Below are 15400 nucleotides of genomic sequence, written 5' to 3' on the forward strand. Positions count from 1 at the left end.
CAAGAGTTAACCTGTCAATGAATCTTTAAAATAATAAAATCATTTTAAATGCCAAATTCTGTATGTCTCTGAAGTTTTTGAAGACCTTATGTAACTATTTTACCTTATCTTTCTATAGAGCCTCATCTATCTGTTACACCTAGGATGTATATTCTTGTGATAAAAATAGACTAGTAATTTATATGACCATGATTTGATCAACAAACAATTAACTTGTATAACTTACTTATCCTAAACAGCCTGAAATAGCACTTTCATAGTATTGAAAGTAAATCTTGTATTATAATTAAGTTGTATGGGTACGATACCACATGTTAGAGTAGAAATATATATAATGTGTGTGAAGAATAATCTTAAATTGGAATTCTATACCAATATATCTAAAAATTAAACTTATTTTGCATCTATATACAAAATTCTATACCATTGAAATAAAAATAACCTTGTGAGTAACAATTAAGGCCTTAAGTTGAATAGATTCACAAATCTACTTTTTGTCCTATCACCCCTATATATTTCTATATGCCCCCTTGTTGGGGGATGGTCTGATGTATTTTGATGTTAATTACTGTTTGTTGTCTCTGATCCAACTTTTGCTTAATAAAAAGCCACCACACCTGGGCAGGGCAGGAGATAGGTGAGGCTAGGAGGGAGAAAGGAATTCTGGGAGGAAAAAGAAGGACTGCCAAGAGGAGAAAGGAGAGAGACCTGAAATGAAGAGAGGAAGGCCGCCATGGGTTAGCTGGAGGAGAAGCACATGGCTGGCGTGGATGGAGAATACAGCCCAGATGAAGAACATGAGCAAGTATTTGGGATTGTGGATGGGAAGTAACTTGATAGACGTTAATAGAAGCAGATGGTGTGGCATGGAGACAGGGATCCTATGCCTGCCCCACTATGGGAGGTAGCTTAGAAGATTGATATCTGCCATGTCCCAGGTTAACTAAGGTTATTTTAAAATATAACAAGTGTCTGTGTCTTAATTGATTGCTAGCCAGGCCTACTGATCATACTAATAATACAGATAAATTTAAAGCAAAATCCCCTTCTTTCTTTTCAACCCCTATCTCCAAACCTAAGAATGAAAGATAAAGGAAAAGAGAGACAACCCTGAGTCCAACTTTGTTTTCTCTCTAAATAACACCAGTAATAACTTCAACTGTCCTACTCAAGACTCTAATTAAGCCTAGAATTTCTCAACATTTAGAAACTGGACCACAAATGCTGTTCCTAGCTTGTTTAACCATTTTGTCCAATTTTATTCGGGCCCCTACAAAGGTATTATTTGCCCAAATCAGCAGGAAGAAACTTCAAGAGAATGACGTCCCATTTCCCTTAAAGGAGACTGGGTAGGTTTTTGATTGCTTACTTAGGCAATAGATGGGTTTTGTTTGTTTGTTTGTTTGTCTTGTTGTTGTTCTGTTTTGTTTTGTTTAACACTCTAGTTTCCAATACAAAAGGCATAAAATGTTAACATAGACATAAAGATCACATACTCAGTACAAAAAGTGGAAATGCTTGCTTTCACAATGTGCTCATTAATGTATTTACTACTAACACTGATAAATTTTATTTAAGGTTGTTCCCAAATAAATAAAGTGTGATCTTGTCTCAAAAAAGTGGAAAAAATGGAAAGGGCAAACAAAAGCAATCAATTGGAAAGGAGATTCAGGTACATCCTTGAGAGAAAAAGTCACCAGATACAAGACATTTTTATAACTTTTATTTAATTAAAACATTATGGCATCATTTTCCCCTCCAACTCTCCAGTGCCCCCTCCCCATTCCCTTTCAAATTCATGGCCTCTTATTCTTTAATTATTATTGTTACATACATATATACAAGTGGGAAAATGTTTAGATTCAACATTCTGAGTCCAGTTAGTGATGTTTGCATGTATTTTTTATGGCTGACCACTTGAGATAGGATAACCATTTAGGAGGCTCATCTCTTGGGAAAACTAATTCTCCCTCACTTAGGAGTCTTTAACTGCTTGAAGCTCCTCTGTGGGAAGGTGCTCTGTGTAATTTTCTCCAGTAACACTGACATGTCAGCTGGTGTTTTCATTGTTCAGGTCTTGTTTAGATGGCCATATTTTTGAGATTTCATGGGTGTGTCTTCTCTATCATATCTTTCTTAAATCTTTCTCCCTCCTCTTTCACAGTGTTCCCTGAACCTTAGGTATAGGATTGTGTTTAATACATGTATCAGCTAGAACCAGGCACCTGGCAGATTATTGTAACATTTTAAACACAGATGGCTTTCTGAGATAATCTCTGTCTACTTTGAAAGGAACCCTCATTGATGAGGAATGAGAGCTATGTGTATTGTTGATATACGGACTTGTATTTAGGATGCAGCTGGGAAGTAAACTGGCTTAGAAAAGTGACTGTAATAGATGCTTTTTTAAGATCTAAAACCTCATGAGCCATCGATGATGGGCCACGTTTACAGTACCAGGCATGATTTCCCTCCTGTTGAGCAGCTGTTGTTACCACCAAGATATAAGTGCCACTATTGCACCTTTAAGGATATCTCGCCATCCTGACCATTGTTGTGGTGCACAAGCACTATAACTGGGTTGGACTACTAGACACTTTCCACAACTGACAGTTTTCAAATCAGTTCCTGGCATTATAAAAGGTAGTCCTTGTGGAGGAGGCTTTTGTGTCATATCCAGCTTCATTCCTCTGAATCCTCTATCCCAAGTGCATGGCATGTGTATTCAGCACCAGGGACTTACCTCCAACTTTTGGGGGACAACCAAGGGCAACATTAGCAGCCTAAATTGTTTTGAGAGTCTCTTGGAGGCCTCTGATTAATAACTCGGAAATAGGTTTTTCATGCCAGGCATGGAAGTTTTGGTTAGATAGTCTATGGCTCTTGGGAGTAGCACTATCATTCCATGAGGCATAATTTCATTTGAACTTATGTATGCACATAAAAGACATACACTTGTATATACCGCATGTCCTTTGGGGCAAAAATAAAATAAAATTATTCTGTATGGCTTTTCAAGCATCCTCAGTGTAACAAGAATTTTAGAGAACACGAGTCAAAGCAGTGCTTCCCAGCATTATTTCCAGGTTGTTCCTAATCACATGTTCTTCAAAAACCCTTGGCATTGATTTTTTTTTAAAGATTGCATTGTTTTTGCAGACTCACTGGCCAGGGCATCACTGAAAGTTCCAAGAATGGTTTTCTTATAGTGTCAAAGAGCATAAGATTGTAGAAATTTCCCCTTGACCAGCTTGTTCATTAGCTCACTGAAGCGTTCATCTCTGTTTTATTAGTACTATTGCTTACCTAGCATTTGCTTTGTTTCTCTCCTCATTTCTCTTCACATTACTACTGTACTTACATGTTTTACACTTATGTTTTAATCTTTAGCACTGTAGTTACATGGTAGAGAATTGCCTCTTAAACATTAAAAATAAGTATATTTTCAATGATATTTTTAAACTTTTTTGTTTGAATTCTCAGTTCAGTTATCTAAAACTGTAAATCCAATTTTCCACAAATCTCTGTTATAAAATAATAACCATTACTTTACTTGTAATTCTAGATCTCTGTAATATGTGCATTGGAATGTTATATTGTCTTGAACAAGAGTTAAACGTCCAGAATGAGTCCTTTCACGTGTCTGGGACCTTGGTGCTAGCTTTTAGATGGGCTCCTTTGTGCTCTTTATCCATTCTTTGATTGAGGGACATCTAGGCTGCTATGAACATAGTTGAGCAAATGTCCTTGTTGTGTGGTGGAGCATCGTTCGGATATTTTTCCAAGGAGTGGAATAGTAGGGTCTTAGGGTAGCACTTTTCCAAAGTTTCTGAGAAAGTGCCAGATTGATTTCTGAAGTGATTGTACAAAGTTGTACTACCACCAGCCATGAAGGAGTGTTCCCCTTTCTCCACATCCTCACTAGCATGTGTTGTCACTGAGTTTTTTATTTTAGTCTTCTGGAGTATAGGATGGAACTTCAGAGTTGTTTTGATTTACATTTCTCTGATGACTAAAGACATTGAACATTTCCTTAACTGTTTCTCAGCCATTCAATATTCTTATGCTGAGACTCTGTTTAGCTCTGAACCCCACTTCTTAATTGGGTTATTTGGTTTGGCAGTTTTTCATTTCTTGGGTTCTTTTTATATTTTGGGTATATGTCAGATATAAGGTTGGTGAAGATCTTTTCCCAGTCTGGGCTGTTGCTTTGTTTTGTTGACAGTATCCTTTACCTTACAGAAGCTTTTCAGTTTCATTTTATTAATTATTGATCATAGAGCCTGAGCTGTTGGTGTTCTGTTCAGGAAGTTATCTCTTGTGCCCATGAGCTCAAGGCTTTTCCCCACTTTTTCTTCTATCAGATTTAGTGTATCTGGCTTTGTGTTGAGGAGTTTTATCCACTTGGACTTGAGTTTTGTGCAAAGTGACAAATATGGATCTACTTGCATTTTTTACATGTACACATCCAGTTAGACCAACACTATTTGTTGAAGATGCTATCTTTTTTCCGTTGTATGCATTTGGCTTCTTTGTCAAAAATTAAGTGTCCATAGGTGGGAGAATTTATTTCTAGGTCCTCAATTCAATTCCATTGATCAACCAGACTATTTCTATGCCAGTATCATGCTGTTTTAATTATTGTTGCTTTATAATACAGCTTGAGATCAGGGATGGAGATTGCTCCAGAAAATTTTTTTATTGTACAGGATTGTTTTAGCTATTCAGGGTTTTTTGTTTTTCCATGTGAAGTTGCGAATCGGTCTTTCAAGGTCTTTAGAAAAACTGTGTAGGTATTTTGATAGGAAGTGCATTGATTCTGTAGATTGCTTTTGGTAAGATGGCCATTTTTACTATGTTGATTCTCCCACTTTATGAGCATGAGAGATCTTTCCATCTTCTGATATCTTCTTCAATTTCCCTCTTCAGAGACCTGAAGTTTTTTCATACAAGTCTTTCACTTGCTTGGTTAAAGTTTCACCAAGATACTTTATATTGTTTGTGGCCATTATGAGGGGTATAGTTTCTCTAATTTATTTCTCAGCCTGTTTGTCATTTCTACATAGTAGGGCTATTAACTTTTTTGAGTTGATTTTGTATCCAGCCACTTTGCTGAAGGTATTTATCAGCTGTAGGAGTTCACTGGTAGAATTCTGGGGGTTGCTTATGTACACTATCATATCATCTGCAAATAGGCATAATTTGACTTCCTTATTTCTAATGTGGATCCCCTTGATCTCCTTTTGTTGTCTTATTGCTCTAGCTTGAACTTCAAGTGCTATATTGAAGAGATATGGCAGCCTGTCTGGTCCCTGATATTAGTGGAATTTTTATGAGTTTCTCTTCATTTAATTTGATGTTGGCTATTGGCTGGCTGTATATAGCCTTTATTATGTTTAGGTATGTGTCTTGTATCCCTGATCTCTCCAAGACTTCAAACATGAATGGGTGTTGGATTTTGTCAAATGTTTTTCAGCATCTAAAGAGATGATCATGTGGGCTTTTTTCTTTCAGTTTGTTTATATGGTGGGTTACATTGATGGATTTCAATGTATTGAACCACGCTGAATCCCTGGGATAAAACCAACTTAATCATGGTGGGTGATGTTTTAGACTAGTTCTTGAATTCAGTTTGCAAGTATTTTATTGAGTATTTTTGCATCACTGTTCATAAGGGAAATTGGTCTGATATTCTCTTTGTTGGGTCTTTGTGTGGCTTAGGAATCAGGGTAACCATGCTTCATGGAATAAGTTTGGCAATGTTCTGTCTGTTTCTATTTTGTGAAATCATTTGAGAAGAATTTCTATTAGCTGTATTAGCTCATCTTTGAAAGTCTAGTAGAATTCTGGGCTGAAACCATCTAGCCCTGGGCATTTGGGGATAGGGAGGGGGTTTTTAATGACTGCTTCTGTCTCCTTGGGGATCATAGGACTATTTTAATTGTTTGCCTGATCTTGATTTAACTTTGGTAAATTGAATCTATCAAGAAAATTTTCCATTTCATTTAGATTTTTGAATTTTGAGGAGTACCTGAAATTTTGAAGTAGGACCTAATGATTCTTTGGATTTCTTTGAGGTCTGTTGAACTATGTCCCTTTTTATTTTTGATTTGGTTAACTTGGTTATTGTCTTGCTGCCTTTTAGTTATTTTAACTAAGGGTTTGTCTAGCTTGTTGATTTTCTCAAATAACCAGCTCTTGGTTTTGTTGCTTCTTTGTATTGTTCCCTTTGTCTCTAATTTATTGAATTCATCCCTGGGTTTGATTATTTTCTCCTGTCTACTCTTCTTAGATGTGTTTCCTTCTTTTGTTCTAGAGCTTTCATGTGTGTTACAATGTTGCTTGTATGGGAACTATGGGTGAAAAGGTCTGTAGATATCTGTAAGATCCGTTTGATTCATGACACCTGTTAGTTTCATTATTTCTCTGCTTGGTTTCCATCATTCAGCATTGTGCAGATGGTCTGGATTCCTCATCCAGCTGGCTGGTCCAGGTGCTGCTTGCTTCACAACAAAAACAAGTGGACCTTGAGATCAAAAGCTCCAAAGTCCTATATCTGGCTCAGGGAGAGCTTGGAGAACTTAGGGAGAGGCCCCTGACCTGGGAAGGCTCATGGTCTTGGGAGAAGGGGGAAGTGCTGAGTTTCCCATGGAGTGTTATGTTTTACCTCTTTTAGAGTAACAGTGCTGGCATCAGAAGGTAGTGGAGACTCGGGAACTCCATAAACCTGTGATGATACCAAAAGTTATACTTCCTTGTTTGAGCTGCTGTGCTAAGCACAGCAGAGGGAGCAGGTGAACCTCCAAAACCTGGAGACAATCAGGTGCAGTGAGATGCAGGCCCAGTGGAGCTTTACAGTGGGAGTGGATTGGGGATCACTGTCTGACCATTGGACACCCAATGGAGGTTTCCCTCAGAAAAAAATGGAGTCTCAGATAGTCACAGTGGAGGAATGGCAAAAACATCAGAGTACAAGCTCATCAGCCAGCCTTTATTTATAAACCTTGGGGAGTGAGGAGGGGTTGAAGGATGAATTTGTTTCATTTGCTTGGGGTAGAGGTGCCAGGATACTTAATCTACATACAGCAGTGTAGTGCCTCATTTCCATGCAATAAAATGAGGTCCTATCACAAGAAGGAAAACACAGTACTTAATTATACTATGGATGAGGGAATAACTTCTAGGTATGACTAAAGGTCATTTTCTGGAGGGTAGGATCATCTTGGCATAGGGTGGGGTATACTAAACTGGTTTTCTTATCAGGAAAGGGTTTGGCTTGTGATCTTCCCTGAGTCCTAAGTGATGCTCCTTACAAGATCTGGGGTTACCAGATGAGGTGGAGTGAGAATCCTGCTAAAAAAAAAAGAGAGTCCACCATCATAGACCAAGACAAATGGCTCTTCGAAGATGTCAGATTTCAACCTTATCCAGCAGAGTTCCACAAGTTCTTGTCTCAATGACCTGTCCATTGGTGAGAGTAGGGTGTTGAAATCTCCCATTATTATTGTGTGGAGTTCAATGTGTGATTTAAGCTTTGATAATGTTTCTTTTATGAATGTGAGTGCCCTTGTATTTGGGGCATAGATGTTCAGAATTGAGATGTCATCTTGGTGGATTTTTTCCTTTGATATGTGTGAAGTCAAAAAGGATAGGACCCTCTTTGTGATAGGATTCAATGTTACTACATGTAAATAAGGTAATTTACCACTGTATGTAGATTAAGTATCCTGACACCCTTACCCCCAGCAAACCAGACACATTCATCCTCTTTCCCATCTTTTTTTGGGGGGGGGGTGAAAGTGTGTTTTATTATATATTAGAATGGTGACTCTAGCTTGCTTTTTGTGTCTGTTTATTTGGAAAACCTTTTTATATCTCTTTACTCTGAAGTAATGACTATCTTTGGTGCTGAGGTATGTTGTTTGTTTGTTTGCTTGCTTGCTTGTTTGTTTGCTTGTTTTTTTAATGCAATAGAATGGTAGATCCTGTTTTCCTGTGTCTTTTTATTGGGGAATTGAGTCCATTGTTGTTGAGAGAGATTAATGATCAATGATTGTTAGTTCCTGTTATTTTGTTGGTGGTGGTGGTAGTGTGTGTGTGTGTGTGTGTGTGTGTGTGTGTGTGTGTGTGTGTGTGTTTCTGTTCTTTTGGTTTTGCTGCTGCAGTGGTATTGTTTATTTTCTGTGTTTTCTTATGTATAGTTAACCTCCTTGGGTTGGAGTGCTTCTTCTAGTATCTTCTGTATCGCTGGATTTGTACATAGATATTGTTTAAATTGCTTTTGGCATGGAATATCTTGCTTGCTCCCTCTATGGTGATTGACCATTTTACTGGGTATAGTAATCTAGACTAAAATCTGTGATTTCTTAGGGTCTGCAAGACATCTGCTCAGGCCCTTCTGGCTTTTAGAGTCTGTTGATGAGTCAGATGTAATTCTGATAGGTCTGCCTTTATATGTTACTTGGCCTTTTTTCCTTGAAGCTTTTAGTATTCTTTCTTTGGTTCTGTATTTTTTGTTTTGATTACAGAAGGATTTTCTTTTCTGGTCCAATCAATTTGGTGTTCTATGAGCTTCTCTTTCTTTAGGTTGGAAATTTTTTCCTCTATAATTTTTTGAAAATATTTTCTAGTCCTTGGAACCAGGAATATACTTTTTCTTCTATTCCTATTATTCTTAGGTTTCATCTTTTCATAGTGTCCCTGACGTTTTCATAGTGTCTTGGATGTTTTGTGTCAAGAACTTTTTAGATTAACATTTTCTTTGACCAATGTATCAATTTCTTCAATTGCATTGTCTATGCCTGAAATTCTCTCCTCCACCTTTTGTATTCTGTTGGTGATGCTTCTGTCTGTAGCTCTTTTTCTCTTCCATATGTTTTCTATCTCCAAGATTCCATTAGTTTGTGTTTTGTTTAATGTTTCTATTTCCATTGTCAGGTCTTCAACCATTTTATTCATTTTGTTTACCTGCTTGATTGTATTTTCCTGCATTTCTTTAAGGAATTTATTCATTTCTTCTATCATCTTCATAACAATATATTGAAGGTCATTTTCTTGTGTTTCAGTTGTGCTAAGTTATCCAGGGCTTGTTGTAATAGCATAGATGGGTTATAGTGGTGCAATAGTGCCCTAACTCTTGTTGGCCTTTAGCCATCTGGTTCTCCCTGGTGTTGGCTCAATGTTTCAGTCCTGCTGTTTCTAAAAGGTCTTGTTTTATTGATTTCTTCAATCCCCATTGACCCTTTTAATTGTTCTGCCTCCTCTTCAGCAGACTTCCCTGAGCCCTGAAAGGAAGGATTTAATGGAGACATTCCATTAGGACTGAGTGTTCCAAAGTGTGGGTCTCTGCATTTATTCCCATCCACTGCATCAGGAGATTTCTCTGATGATGCCTGACCAAGGCAATAATCTATGAGTAAAGCAGAATACCATTTGGAGTCATATTATTGTGCTGTTTCCTTAGCACAGGTCCCTGATCTGTAGGTTGTGACCACATTAGGAGTTGAACACTCTTTCACCAGGGGTTGATATCAGACACCCTGCATATCAGATATTTATATTACAATTCACAACAGTAACAAAGTTACAGATATAAAGTAGTAGAGAAAATTATTTTTATGGTTGAGGATCACTACAACATGAGGTACTGTTTTAAAGGGTCAGAGCATTAGAAAGATTGAAACCCATTGCTTTAGCAGAACAGTAGTATTTGTTTTTTACCCTATGTTCATGGCCTAAGTAGTCTCAGGTACTTGGCTACACAAGCAGTATCAGGCATGGAACATGAATTCAATCAGATAATGGTTGGTATTATCATAACTTTTGTGCAATTATTGCACCAGCATATCTTGCAGGGAGGTCAGGATTGTAGGTTGAAGGTTTGCAGCTTGGTTGGTATTTGAAGTTCTCCTTTAATAGAGTGCAGAGTACCTTCCAGTACTATGAACCCTAGTCAGTAGAGGTGATGGATTGAATTAGGCACCAGTTTGATTTCTCCATGTTCAATGTGATGTGATGTGGTGAGTTTGTGTGTCTGTCTGTGTGTATGTGTGTGTGTTGTCTTCAGAAGCAGGACCTTACCATCAGTCTGTGAAAAACAACCAATATATAGCTGAAGCTCTTAAAAGGAAGGGCTGGAGAGAGACTGATGATAGTGTGTTTTTTGTTCAGCCTAACCTAATTTTTTCATACTAGCAGTCTGCCTCTCTGGTCTTCCTCTTTTTACTTCTTTTCTCTGACTAAAGTAAGCCTGAATCTACCATCTGTTCTAAGTCCACTTCTATCTACTTTCAATTGAGCTTAATTTGATTCATTGCTCTTTTTTAATGGGATCTTGCAGAAGGCTATAAGTCTAGACAATATTCTTCTTTATGTTGAGTTAATATTATCATATAGTTGCACGAGTTTGTGATAAACATATGTCTGACTCTCAAATGATCATTATTTAACCAATATTTAAAGTACTCAAGGTATTGTATTCTACTATGAAATAGCTGTTGATCACATTGGCACTGGACTCATGGAAGGCTCATTTTCTAACTAAATCCTTATTCTACCATTTTTCTCTGAGTTAATTCATAATCTTTTTACTGTTACTTACACCAGAGAAAACTAAGGGCCAGCTATTATAAATAGTCTGTACTGATGTTTTTAAATTAATCAATAGGGCCTAGTAATTGTTTATTATCAGGCCTATAATTATTATTACTTTAGTATACCTGGCTAGCATTCAATTAAGACACTGACACTTGTTATATTTTAAAATATCCTTAGTTAACCTGAGATGGGGCAGACATTAATCCTTTAAACTACATCCCATAGTGGGGCAGGTATGGGATCCTTGCCCCAATCCCATGCCATCTGCTTCTAATCATTTATATCAAGCTACCTCCCATCCATAATCCCAAATACTTGCTAATGTTCTTCACCTGGACCAAATCTCCATCCACGCCAGCCACGTGCTTCTCTTCCACCTAATACATGATGGCCTTCTTCTCTCTCCCTTCTTCTCTGGTCTCTTCTTCTTTTTCTTCTTCTTCCCAGGATTCCTCTGTCCCTCTAAGCCCAGGAACCTTAGCCCCACCTATCTCAGTTGCTCTGCCCAGGTGGGAAGGCTTTTTATTAATTAGCATCAAAATACAACCTCCAACACTGCACATCTTCCAAATCTTTCAAAATAGACTTACAGTTCCTCTTTCTTTTGCTAAACTTTCTTGAAGTGTATTTGTTAAAGAAATCTAGTTTATCCCCTAGGGAATGGAACTCTGTCTGATTTAGACAATCACTTTCTGAAAATATCATCATGCTTCCCTATTCCTTGTAGCTTTGAAAATTGGTAAGTGGTGTGTAGACTGCTTCACTTTGGGCTCTTTTTATTTAATTTACAAAATGAACTTGAGGTACATAGTACCCTGTGATATTATCAGTCATGGCCAAAACACCGATTCATTAGAGGTAGCAGAAGAGCAATCTCATAATCTCTCAGATCTTGTGTTCTAATTATCTGTGTTATAGGAACAGAGCTTTGCTTCACCAACCATTTATTTATCCAGAGAAAATCAGCAGGGAAAGGCAAAATAAATACTTGATTCTGATTTCTTTTTAAGTTAAGTTCTGGAAACAACTCCTTCATTTCCTGGAACCCTCCAAAGATAATCAATGAGCTTGCTTTGTTTATATCATTGGGAATTCATGGATGGCAACATAATATCTGTGGGGGTTTGGGTCTGGGTTGCTTTTTGTTTGTTTGTTTGTTTGTTTGTTTGTTTTGTTGTTGATTTTTGTTTTGGTTTTTTTTTAAACAGAGTTTCTTTGGGTGTCCTCTACTTGCTTTGTAGAACAAGCTGGCCTCAAATTCACAGAGATTCACCTGCCTCTGCATCCCTGAATTCTGGGATTATAGGTGTGCACCACTATGCCTGGTTGTTATCTGGATTCATTTAAATTACTGTTAATTGAAATTTCTATGAGCCACAACAATGACCAACCCAGAAATATCCCTGAAAGTACAATAGTAGTATTTATATGTTGGTGGTAACTTGCACATGAACGTTCCAAAATCATGAGCCAAATAACTTCTGTTTCCTTCCTATACACTGTTTTTTGGGTAGTTCATTCTAGTAATGTTAAGATTTAACAATAAAGGGAATAGAGATGCCAGTTAGAAACCTTATATTCTGAGATGTCATTTGATATTTTTCCTGATTAATAAGGATAGCAGTTATAGATATAGTCCATAGACAAAGGCCTATTACCAGATGATTTTTCTAGAACCTCAAGGTAATATTATTCACCCTGTTAAAGGGTTGCAAAGTTCACAATGACTAGTGCATAGTGAAGACTGCATGTGACCCACATGTCTATCATATTTGCTATTTGGAGTTGTATAGAAATAAGTTGCCAACCGTAGCCTTGTTACTTAAATTAGAGTTAAACACTGCATTCCCAAAGGACTTCATTCACATGGATCACACCAGTTGCTTATGTTCATTTTCTTTTAAACTAAAAAGACTATTGAATGAAAATGAGGACATGACCACTCCTAGATTTTGTTGAGGGGAAGAATTTTTATTGTAGATATGAGGGCAAGTACAGCCAGAAGCATCTGGAGGGGTCCAGATTGAACTGGGACATTGGAGATAGGGTGAGAAAGGAAGAGGAGGAAGAGGGGGAGGAAGAGGAGGAGGAAGAGAGAGACTGACAGACAGAGAGACACAGAGAGAGACAGGAGAGGGGGCGACGGGGCGCTAAAAGCAGAAGACCAAGAGAAGAGCCGAGGACCAGCAGGCTAAGAGTGCAGGGCCAAAATGGCTGGATTATATAGGAATCAGTATCTGGAGCCGGTTGAGAAGTTCAGGGAGGAGCCACAGGTACTCAGTGAGACCTGTCCTGGTTTAAAAGTATCTTTCACTCACCAGAAGTAATTGTCTTCTTGGTGGCTTACTGCCTCCCTCAGCTAATGTAGGCCTCTTCCTGGAAGCCTCTAACCTCCATACTGAAAATAGAAGGCACCTGCTTCTCGGGAAAAATAAGATGATTATTTAGGTAAAGCCACCATCTTCTATCAATGTGGCCCCTTTGCCAAGGGGCTTGTTTCTTTCCTTCAGCTGTTACTGATGTTTGTAGGAGGATGTCAGGAAAAGGATGTGCCCCATGGGTGTGGAGCTACTGAGCCAGTTCTGGCATTACCAGAGCCACTGGTTCTGTGGAGAACCAGTGCCCCTGTACCCCTCTCAGTTCATTATGCCCACCTCTGTGGGGAGTTGGAGAGCCTTTAAAAGTTTGGCTATAAAAGGGCCACGACAATGGGAGTGCCCTTGGCCGTGAAAAAGTCCCTTTCTTTCCAAAGGGTCCAGTGGATATGCTGTATTAAGAAAGCATACTTAGAATCAGTGTCGATGTTAGCCCACTGGTCCTTGGCTATTTGGAGAGCCCTAGTTAAAGCAATTAGCTCAGTATTCTGTGAACCTTCTAGGAGGTGGTTTGACTGACCTGGTTTACTGAAGGTGACAACAGCATAAGCTGCCTGGAGGTTTCCCGATCTTTCTGTGAGAGAGCTCCCATCCATAAAGAGGTTGAGTTGGGGGGGGGGGGCCTCTGAGAGGTTGTTCTAGAAGATCAGGCCAGGGTAAGCTTAGGGCCTCCACAGCCTCTGAGGAGGAGTGAGTGGAGGAAATTAGAGGGGGATGTGATGGCAAGGATGTTGCAAGGTTTAGGGCAAGACTCGGGGTTACGGTCCTCAAACCTCTCAGAGAATCTGCAGAATATGGAATCTAAATGTTTAATTTAAATCTTACTATAACAGAGGCCCCAGCGTCTAGTAGTGACCCCAAGGTCTCCAAGAAGATTTGGGCACAATGACAGAGAACACCGCCTGGATTGCAATACTGGGCAAGATTGCCCCAATGCCTTGCCCATTGCTAAGGCCCTGCTCAAACTGAATAAACAAGACACCCAGAGAGTTAATTGCCCCATTTTGCCTACACAACATAAGGTCAGTCAGTTTCCCAAGTTCCTCCTCCACAGAAAGGCCTTTATGATTTGCCAGGTCTGGCAGCCAAAGATTGATGCTGCCCTAAGACCTGTACCCACAATAAAAACATCTGGATAATGGGCAAGCCTCTGTCATATTAATCAATACATAAGTTGCTTGGGTTATGCTTCCTGCAGTAACTTATCCTTCTCAGGTCTCTGACACATTTAAAGATTGGGTTAACAGCTGAAACCAAGAGTTCAGCTGCCTTCTTAGAAAAGTGTCAAGTTTATGTTGTGAGGACCAGACAAACTCCATCTTGAAAAAGAGACTCTATCTTGTGTAAAACCTGGCCAAAGGCTGAATCCAGATTCCAGGAAAAACCACAAAGTAGTCTAAACAGAAAAATTCCCCTAGCAACACCCCAAGCTCACCTTGGAAAATTATCCAAATATACTCTCTGCTGGTCAAGCTGACCAGCAAGTCATCTGGCACATAGCAACAGACGATAAGAAGAAGCCAGACCAAAGTTCCTAACACTCCTCCTCATATATTTTTAGCCATTTGTGGTCTGGCATGACTGCTTCAACCAATCACCTTACGGGTCAATTTGCCCCTACAACTGTTACCCAATCATGAAATGTCAAAGCTTGTAACACCCTGCTTGAAGTTTTTCTGCTCAAAATGTCATCCAATCATATGCTGTAAAACCCATTTCTTTGTCTAAATTTTATTTTTAAAAAACAACCCACTCAGTTGATACTTGGGGCCACTTCCTTGCATCTGCTATGTCAGTGCATAGGAGGTGTGGCCCAGGCTTGAGCTTGCAATAAAGACTTGTGCAATTGCATTTGGACTTGGCTCTTGGGTAGTCTGTTCAGGAGTCTTCTCATGACTTGGGCATAACAATGTAAGGTCTGGGGATCTAAGAAAGTGTTTCAGGGTCTAAGAAAGTGTTTTAAGGCTGGTAAATGCAAATTATGAAGGATGGGGGTGATGATAACATATTTAAAACTTGTCTCTTTCTGCAAAGTTAAAAAGATTCTTGTAAGCTTCAGGGAGTAAACTTCTCACAGAACAATTAGATTCTAAATAAGTACTGTCACTCAATAGCCTGTTTGGCTGAGGGCAGGATCTACTTCCTTTTCCCTGGTCCTGGGACCCACCCCTGTCCAACTACCAAAACCATGGGCCTAAAAGTCTCAAATGTATCTTCTGCTCCTATATATGCTCCAGCATCCTGCTAGGTCCAGGTGTTTCCTCAAGAGCTGCATCCAGAACACAGATGCTCCATCACAAACCTCACAGACTGCATCAGCTTGGCTTGCATTTTCCTAGCCACAGATGGTCTCACAGATCCTAGACAGCAAGTAGAACAGCCTGCTCTTCCATGACTTAGCCAACATTCCAGCTTTCTTGCTCTCCAAC

The sequence above is a fragment of the Acomys minous genome (assembly GCF_964271855.1).
Source record: "Acomys minous genome assembly, chromosome: 4".
NCBI classification, from domain to species: domain Eukaryota; kingdom Metazoa; phylum Chordata; class Mammalia; order Rodentia; family Muridae; genus Acomys; species Acomys minous.